Source organism: Bombus flavifrons, chromosome 1 (assembly GCF_040668555.2).
Source record: "Bombus flavifrons isolate JBK064 chromosome 1, iyBomFlav1_principal, whole genome shotgun sequence".
NCBI lineage: Eukaryota > Metazoa > Arthropoda > Insecta > Hymenoptera > Apidae > Bombus > Bombus flavifrons.
This window is the reverse complement of record NC_138442.1, coordinates 4,270,649-4,281,201: the sequence shown is the minus strand read 5'-3', so window position 1 is coordinate 4,281,201 and position 10,553 is coordinate 4,270,649. Positions and strand designations below refer to the sequence as shown.

The window sequence follows — 10,553 nt, the reverse complement described above, 5'->3', positions numbered from 1 at the left end:
GTTTGCATAAAATTGTTCAAAATTTAGTTATAATTACTTAAATAATTAGTTTGTACTTGGCATACAATTTTTTAGCATTGCCGTAGGATTTATTTATTTAAAATTAGCTTCGTTTAAAATTGTTTAATACAGAGTTTGCACAGAATTATTTAAAATTGGTTGAAAGTGGGAAACAAAGGGAGAGAATAACATTAACCAACTAAGCTAATCAAATCGTTTGCCACTTGATTGAACCAGTTACTAAGTAATTATTTATACACGATCGGAAACTGCAGATATATAGACAACCCTGACAATTGAATAAGGGCGAGCCGATTCGTTCTATCGTAAGCTCGAACGAGCTCGCGGCACAATATCCAATAATCCTTGAATTAAGAATTATACTTAATTACACGTTTCTACGTAACTTTATCATGGATAAACGTGTTTGTCATGACGACCTCAAGAAAATCAGTGGATCGTAAAATTATTTCACTTTGTCGTTCTATTAATCTTCTACTATATATCACAGTAGACTATAAGCATTTCTAAGCACAGGATGATAGTTCTACACATACACATATACGATATGCTACATAGTATTGTATACTATAATGAGATACATAGAACAAATTAATAGTGTTATAGAAGAGTTGACTCTTGTTGAGAGTTGAGTATAGAAGAGATTGACGTATATTGTATTCGCGCACTTTTTTTTTCACAATGTTATCTAGGTCATTCATGTTGTTGAACATTTTTCAATCCACGGCATTTATCATTTTAAAACGTTTAATAACACGTGAATCATTGATGGCCACCGTGATTAACGTCATTGATGATCAACGTGTTATTAACTTCTTCAAGTTCCAGTAACACATGCGCTAAACGCTAACTTTGTACTTGATTTTTCATTTTATATTTTCAAAACGCTATCTTCATAATTTTAAGTAATAGTTTACAACTATAGAACAGTGTTTGTGTATTATACTACTTTCTTTTACTTATCATATTCTTGTACGAGTATTATTTTAATGTTACTTATATATCTACTCATATACTTTTATATTATGATTACTTTTTTACTTTATTATCTAAACTTGTAATACAAAGCCTAACTTAACTCTTAGCGAAAGCCTAACACAAGAATTATAATAATAAATAATAATAACACCGATATTATTTCACATTCATCTATTGATCTATGATCTACATATCATCAATACCACCTATTGACAAAAGCCGCAATCACTTAGTTGCCAACCCAATTGATATCACTTTAAGAATATCAATCTAAAATTAAAAATTTATCCAGAAATTTTTGTACGTCACTGTAGATTATGTGTGGTATCGACTATAAAAATCCCAAAATTATGACAAGTATTTCATAATAATTCAGAATTTAAATACAGGTATCGTATGAACATTCCCTGTTAATATACAGCACTGTAGAAAATAGAAATCAGATATATAACGAACATGTTAACCATGATAATCGACTGAATGAGCAAAAACAACGTTAAGCATGATTTATCGTGCTGGAATCATGTAATGTCATCTTATAAAAAATGATAATGACATAAAGATACGCACTTACGGGAATGAGAATATGAAAGATACAGGTACTTCTTGCTTGTCAGTTTTCACTGGATAATTTTAGTGTATCATTAATTTTATTTCAGTGTAAGTTGGTGGTCAGGTTGAAACATGTGCGTTTAAGGAGACAGCTATAACACAAACTTACGACTATAAGAACGTAAACAAAAGTATCATAACCACTTAGGAACATTTGTTCCAAGGATTTATTGCTTGCTTACTGTTTATTACGGCCGAATGCCGCCCGCCGATCAAAAGTCTATCACACCCTCTCTTTATCTTTATCATTGCAGAATATATTATCAATAACAAGTTTATTATTATCAATAACAAGTAGAATTACTTTATGTTTCATAGAACTTTATAAATTAAAAAGATTGCAAGTTAGAGTTATTATTTTAATGAAAAATCTATTAGAATAACAAGTACTATTATTATTTGTGGTATTGTATAAAAAAATTAAGTTACTTTTCTTAGAAACATTTTTCTTAACATAATTATTCGTAGTTCACATCTATTCATAATTTTGTATATAATTTTTCAGATGAGCATTCAATAAATTTTATTATTATATGGAAAACTAAATTATCTGTTGTCTTCTACAGAGAAATTTAGTATTTAAGAAAAGTTTTCATCTTAAAATTTCTTTATCTTGGAATATTTTTTGACCGAAACTCTATCAAAATAAAGAAAATCGTTATTAACACTCACGTGATATTAACAAACTATAGAGTAAAGTTTTAGGATTCTTTTCTTGAAGATTTGAATTTAAACATTAAGTGGCATCCTAGAATTCTGTTCTCTTAAGATACATTCTAGTTAAAAATCTAAATCCAAATAAATTGTTTTCGATATCTATGAAATTAATTTCTATAGAATGACTAGCGATTTAACGTAGCTATAAATGAGAAATTGACTTAAAATTTTTAATTGGTTGTGAGTGGATACAATTTTGTTACGGTAAATCACAGCTTCACCAGATCCGAAGGGGAGCCAAGGAGAATTATTTATGAAATATTGCTCGTTGCATAATCTCAAGGAGACGGCGCATAACATTGTTAATGTCCTTTTAATTATTGTATAATGTCTATTACCTATGACTAATTGTTTCATTTTTCAAAATTTCCTACTTGGCATCTCCCTAGTGATTCGTGCAAACGTAATGCCATTTCATTTTCTATGTAAATCCTTTCCCCTTATCACGCAATAAAATCTGAAAGTAATTCTCTGTTCTATACAATGTTTTAATTTTTCCGCCAATTATAAGTGCGTATGTATATCAATTTAGTCAAAGAACAGCATAGGTTGTGTGAAATTATTATAGGTCGTCCAAGAATATCTAAAGAGAATTCTTGGTTACAGAAAATTCCAATTTCCAATCAATTATATATTATATAAATCTATATTACCTACAACGTTCTTCTATCAAACAGGTATCTATTAGGTTGGCAACCAAATGATTGCGGATTTTGTTATTAGGTGGTAAAGACAAAATTTGCAATCACTTAGTTGCCAACCTAATAGATACCTGTTTGATAGAAGAACGATGTAGGTAATATAGATTTGCAATTAATGTTACAGAGAGAAGGAAAATATTATGTTAGACATTTTAAATATGATCGTATAATAAAATCTCCAAAAATTGCAATTATCGGATATCTTGTAATATCCAGCCAATTGTATACTTATCTAGTAGATGATGTAGAGAGAGAGAGAGAGAGAGAGAGAGAGAGAGAGAGAGAGAGATATTAGAATGATATTTTAAGTTTGATTGTGTAATAAAAGCTAACAGAAATTCTTTATTCTAAACATTAGAATGTTTAGCCAATTATATGAATACCTGTGCGACAAAGCAACAATATAGGTAACTTAAATTTATGATACAGGAGAAAGAATAATAAATGTAGTCGTTTGATCGAGATAGAACAATTTGTCAAAGTACGTAAGTAGGTGCAGGCTTGCATTTACTATTAGTTGCAACGCCAGCACCGATTAATCAACCGCTTGATATATATATTATCAGTGACGCATAATCGCGCGTGACACTGTGGCTTGCGTTTGACTTTGCGTTTTTTAAAGCTGAAATCCATTCTTCCGATTCGCAACTGGAACTTCCAGATTGCATTGGGAATCACCCACCCGTACGACTTTTGTCACACGATCTGTAACGAACAGCTCCATGAAACTTTAACGACGTATCGTCCTATCTGATTGCACTATTACACTTCTTCTCGTGTTTGTTCGTGTTTTTCCTCGTTTCGATCACGAGCGAAGCTGTGCAACGTAAATTGCCACCGTATTTTTCGAGTTTGAATCTGGAGGTGTAAAGAAGACTTGCAAGACAAATCGATGCGATTCTAAATTCACGCTTGTACTTACCATCGCTCCGTGCATAATAATCCAATTGGAAACGCGTGTAACGCAACGCAATGTTAGTTACGTATTACGAAACCAGCAGGAAAACTTACAAATGAATTTTAAATGGATTAGTTTATAATCATAATCCTATATTCGCTGTTTAAATATTGTTTCATATTTACTGTTTCGTGTACTACTCTTATTGAAAATTGTTGTGGGCATAATTAGTCAGATATTTCAAATATTAGACGTATATCGTTGAGCTATCTTTACCCTTCGATGTTCTTCAGAACAATTTTATCTTCTATTTAGAATGTTAACTATTTTAACTGTCAAAGTGATGGATTTCAGATTTTTTGTTTTTCGTAACTATTAAAATTACACACGTAGATGCTTTCGACGAAATACAGAATACAAAGAATGAACACAGGAACATAAGTAATTATAATAATCTATATATAGTGTATTTAACTACAAACATTTTGTAGATCGTTGCTTCTAATGCTAAGTCGAATGTATTAATTAAAAGTTCGTCTTACGTGTTTGTGTGTTGGTATTTTATTATTTCAATTGTCTAAATAGAAGAATGTTATCAAACGTGAACGACACTACCAAGAACATTATACAACAGGTAGGAAATTGTTCTTTTTATCTTGCAATCATCGTTTTGAGAGATTAATAGTCATTTGGGTTAGTTGAGATGTATCTAAATCTGTGACAGATTTTTTTTAGATAGTATCATATTTCTTTCATCTGATTCTTCCAACAGTCTCCAACATTAGATATATTTATTAAATTGTTATCTGATCGTTAATTTTCATTGTTGTCAGTCACTCTCCCAAAGGATAGCCATCTTTTTAGAAGGATGTTGGGCTGCACGAACAATGCTGAGAAATTGTATAAAACTATATGAATTATGAATATGAATTTTAATATCGAAGTAATTATTTCCAATCTAAATGATTAATTCTTATTTATATAAATACTATATGATATAATATTAAAATAAAGTTCAATTCTTATTAAATTTAATCAGAGAAATTATTATTGTTGGTTAATTCAAATACGCCTACTATTCTCCAAAAAGGATGATCGTAGAGTAATTTTTGTTATGCTTGAAAAAATACGTGGAAACGATGGAAAATGATGGGGATATGGATGAATGCTTAGAAATTCAAGGTCGGTTCTCGTGGCTCGTCGTGTTCAGCTTCAATTAGTTTAATTCAAATTTAACGACGTAATTGTAACATGGTCGGGGCGAATGGTAACTTCTAACTCATCTAACGGTAGCTAATTGGATAATCGTTCCGAGTGGCGCACATTAATCGCGTCTTATTCCATGAATAGCTGCTTTTGTTATTGTCTTGTCTCTTTATGTTCCTGTTAGAATGACAAATTACATACATCATCGATCATTCGTTATATTATTCGCGATTGTCAGAATTTTTATCGGGGATTTATTTGTTATTAAAAATTTTCTTTCCTTTTGCGTATCATCTGTATTCTGTATATTTGTACGTATTAAAATTTTCCATAAATCCATAAACATCCACGATTGACACACGGTGGATTAATATCTATGTATTTATGAAAAATTTATAGCTATAAAAATCTACAGAATAAATACGACATGCGATGGAAATATGGAAAAATAAAGTGCTTATGAACGAAACAAATCTCTGGTTGTTCTATTTATTTTCCATAAATATTCGTAGTTCAGTTATCGTCATAATGTTTCTAACAAAGATGACTCGAATAATTGGAATAATACAATCTAATTTGTCATTCCGGAAAAATCGAAAGGCGAAAACACTTGTTTCCTCAGCGATTTACTAAAATTCGGGGAATTCCACGGTATTCTAAGAATTTTTCGTGTATGATGCATCCATTCGCGATTGCGACATTGAATCTAACAATGAGTACATACGTATTACGTTTTACTTCGCATATCGAGTTGTGTAGGTTATCGGTGCAGGTGTATGTGATAGTTTGTTTATGCTGGGAAATCGATCAACGTGCATAACTTTACAATTTTTTCATTTTATTACTCTCCTTGGGTATTATTTATGTAATTAGTCATGCAATAACGTAGTAATCTGCAAAAAGGTGCACCACTGTATACCGCTGTTATTGAGTATATTTTCAACTTTATACAGATTAGTATATTGATATAGCATTATCACTATGAAGTGATTAATGATATTTCTTATAGATTTTTTATAAATATTTTATCATATTAAAAAAGAAATTAAAGTGTATTGTTTTGACCTGTATATAATTTTGAAATTATAATTGTAAAAATATTTTACCATTATCCTATGTGTGACGTCTTAATATTATGTTTTACTTAATTTTAGTGTAAATTATATACTTAATTAATTAAAAAAATCAGATCGAAATATACGGAAAAAAGCGGAACATGATCTATAGTGAGCCTTCTGCTTCGGTCTTCAATGGCAGGAAATGTGTTAATTTTATATTTATACATATGTATACGTAAGTCTATTTTATATTTATACCACCTCTAAAAACGTATTCAAGGAACACTAGTAATTGACCTAAATTATTCCTCCTACGGTTTTTAATTTAAAGGACTAATTACGCAATCAGAGTTGACGTATTTAATTGGATCTGTATTAGAATTGATTGGATATCGGTGCAGCAGCAGGTATGCTGATTGTTGCTAAAATTGTGCGAACTACCAGCAGTACCAACAATCAAGCAAATTACAGCATGAAATAGAAGGACATTTTTTGTGTTTTTATTAAAAATAAAGTCATTTTTCTATGTAAAACATTCTGAAATTAAATGTTTTCAAATATAACATTTCTGCTTGTAGAGTGGCGTATGCATGAACGTTATTTACTTTCCACCGATAATGCTTCTGCATTTCTATCAAATGCAAGCGATCATTTTTTTCATTGCCTATTACGCTATTGATGTGACATTCAATTGGAGGGAAAGTACTATTCATTCATACGTAATATGCTATTTCAATAATCAAAATTGCGACTTTATTAAAAGGAATAGGTGACGCGTTTTTCGCTATATAAGATAAATATACGTAGGAAAAATATAAAGTATATGTTTATTCGATAACTGTTACTATTATGAGTATGGTACTTGTACTATATTTACCATAATTTCCTTTTGATATAATTAATACTTGTATTATTATGGACACCTCCTATCTATTGATCTCAATCCTTTTTCTAATAATCGACACTGCTTTGATCACATTTAATGTATTTATTCTCATTTTTATATAGTAATTAATAACATTCCATTAGTTTGCATATACAGCATTTACCATAAATTTCCTTGAACAGTTAGCACTATTACTATTATGATTATGATGGTTTAGTGTAATCATTTCTAGTAGTATCGATTCTTTATAGCAGCACATTTCTCTAGAATTTTTTGAAGTTTTTCAATATAATTGCCACAGTGTTCAATATTTACATGTGATCTTCTTTTCACGATCGCTAACTCTTCTTATCACGATGTTTCCAGTGCATTTACTTGTAACTTTTTCAATATTTGATATTTTTGTTAACAATGCCACTTTCAGTATGTTCATCCGTAATTATTTCCCACAGTTAACACAATCTTTCAATTATATTTATTCGTTATTCTCTTTCGAGATTTAATATTTTTTTCAAAGTTATATTCGCCAATGTTACCTCTGTATTTTTTGAAGTCACGCTGTTTTCAGTTTCTTATTTACTATTCTTTCAGCATAAATATCATCTGCCCGTATATTTTGCTTTACGAGTTATCGCGTTTTTACTCTTAAGGGAATCCCACGCGGTTGGAGGAAATTGGAAATCCCGTCGTAGATACGCAACTATGCGTGACATTTTCCTGTTACACTCACACGACATACTATTCATCGGTGTCGCGCGTGTCACAACTTTCTGGATTTCAGAGGTCATTGCCTGATCGTTGAATGAACCAGTCGACAGGCGGTGAACGATCTTGTACACTCTATACTTTAGAGAAATACCAGATCGATATACCGTTACACGTATGTGAATGAAGCAATCTGAACAATATAGGTCTATTGCGGTTTTACTTTGCCTATGTTGTTAAATTCTTATCAAGATTTTCAAAGTTTGATTTTATCTAATTTTCATTCAATTAGTATTTGTATGCTTATTTTAGGATCTTTGCAAATTTTGTTTAAATGTCTAACTACTCAGTGATATTTGTATGAAATATTATACATAATATATTTAGTATTTAATTTCATTATATGTAATATCTATAATATATAATTTATAAATATTTATTAATATAATGTATAATGTACAATATATATATATATGTATTTTATTATTATTTATTTATTATTGCTTAGTCCATGCCTTTCGGCTTTGGACGAACTTTCGGTTTTATATTTCTTATACCTATTTCGCTTCTTATATATCTACCTCCCCTCTTATCCACTCTATTATATTGCACTCCCTTAATTATTCTATCTCTAAAAACTAAGAACTAATGACTAAAAACTATTGCAACTTTTGGGATTTTGCCTCCTTGCTATGCTTCCTTCTTGTTGTTCCTCCCCGTCTTGTATTGCCCTTCTCTTCCCTATTATTGCTTTTAGTTCTGTTAGTCCTTCTCCAGTCTCATTTAGTGTTTTTTCTATGTTCTTTGGTCCTCCCATTATTTCACATTCTTCTATTGCATGTCTCAGGTCATCTTCTTTCCTTTTACATAGTCTGCATCTTTTTTCTCCCTCTTCTTTCCAGTATTCCCTTGCTTTGGTCTCGTTTCCACATCTGAATCTTGCTAATATTTTTCTGTCCTTCCACCTCATCCTCCCTTCTAAATACTTTGATAACTCTTCTTTGACGATTTTTCTGTAATGTATGTTATATTTGGATTCCCTTATCCTTTTTCCCCTCTCTTCTGCTTCTCTCTTTCTTCTTTCTTCTATAATTTGGTCTGCTGTCATCCTTTCTTGCTCTTCTCTTGCTTTCACCTGTGTCCCTTCATCTCTCACCTCTTCTAGCCCCTTCTTTCTCTTTCTTGCTCTTTTCCCTTCTTGGCCATTTCCTCAGTTTCTCTCTCTTTCCTTTATGCACTCCTTTACTAGTTCCTTTTTTGATTCTAAGGCTTTCCCTTCATACCTTGCTGCTCTTTTTAATGCTTTTTCTTTGATTTCTGTTAGCTTGCATTCTTCTATCAATATATAATTTGGTGTTGTCATATCTAAACCTAAGATCCATTTTACATATCTTCTTTGTATTCTATCCAGTCTTTCTTCCATGTTCCAGTCCTATACCTCTGCTCCAAACAGCGCCACGCTCTCTACATATGTATGTATATTATAGATGTTACATTTATAATTATTATATTACATATATGATATATAGTCATTATATATCATGTATAGTAATTCATTGATATAGGTATATTAAATAAAAAAAGAAACTAGAAACGTGTCGAAAAAAGTGTTGCAAAGGAAAGATAAAAAATGCAAGAATGTTTTACTTCCATCAATATGTACACCAATGATACTTTTCCTTCGCTTGACTTTAAGAACCAGTTGTTCGTCTACTTAGAATGAACATCGATGATTTTAATGCCGTTTGATGCAATAATATCGATCGTATGAATACATGTGCCAATAATGTTACGCTGTAATTATTGCACTAAATATATTTCATTCGTTGGAAGCTCAAGTTGATCAATTCCACTGATCTTCTAGACCTTACGATTTCACAATCACAGCCTCTAACGGGCGCGCCATTTATATAGTATAAACGGTAAAAAGTGAAACAAGAAAAATGAAACACAGAATTTCATACGAATCGATTTATTTTACCAGTTTCAAAAAGTTGCCATTTTTTATGATATTATTGTTGCGTGTGAAAGTTGTCCTAATTTAATTTATTTTCGTTCGTTCTAATGATATTCCAATATTCCTTTCTCCACTATGATTCGCGTTAACTATTTCCAAGAAAAGGTGCAGCATCCAAGCATGAATAATTACGCGAGAAAGAGAAGTGTTGTTTAAGTGTGTGGTATTCGGCGCAGTGAGGAGGATGAGGTCGATAAAATTGACCTTGGCGTTTCTTTTCAGCTTCGCAGAGATTATCAGTCGCGGAACAAGACATCAGAGTAACACTTCCGGCACGAGGAAGCTCACACGTAAAAGCTATGGGGCGAGTGTTGCCGCGGATGTGATAAATTAAGATTGTAAAATAGGGTTATGCCCAGCGTGGAGAGAGATCAACTATTGTTCTCGCCACTTGACCCAATCAGACGTTCAATCAAAGTTATGTAACATGCAAAATACTCGACAATCATCGGTCGCGTCGATCAAAACAACGACGAGTAAGCCTCGTCATTTATTCAGCGTTTAAATCAACCCACGAATTTCATCATTTTTTACAACATTCAATTTTTCATTCCAATTTTCTATGGTTGCAAAGAGAATTCTGCAAAAATTCAAGGAAAATCACGAGAAATACAGCACTGGCATTTTTATCTATTTGATTTTACACAAGGTGCGATTCCTTTTGAATTTTCGGATAGAGTGCAGAAAGAGGAAAGGAAAAGGAATTATTGGAATTTTTGTGGTTTTAAAGACGACATGGTACTCTGCGAATTTT

At 31.4% G+C, this 10,553-nt stretch overlaps 1 protein-coding gene across 2 annotated transcripts in view; it reads left to right on the top strand.

The window, feature by feature from the left end:
- Positions 1–10,553, top strand: part of ETHR (ecdysis triggering hormone receptor) — a 126,787-nt gene that overhangs the window by 21,648 nt on the left and 94,586 nt on the right. The window lies entirely within an intron of this gene.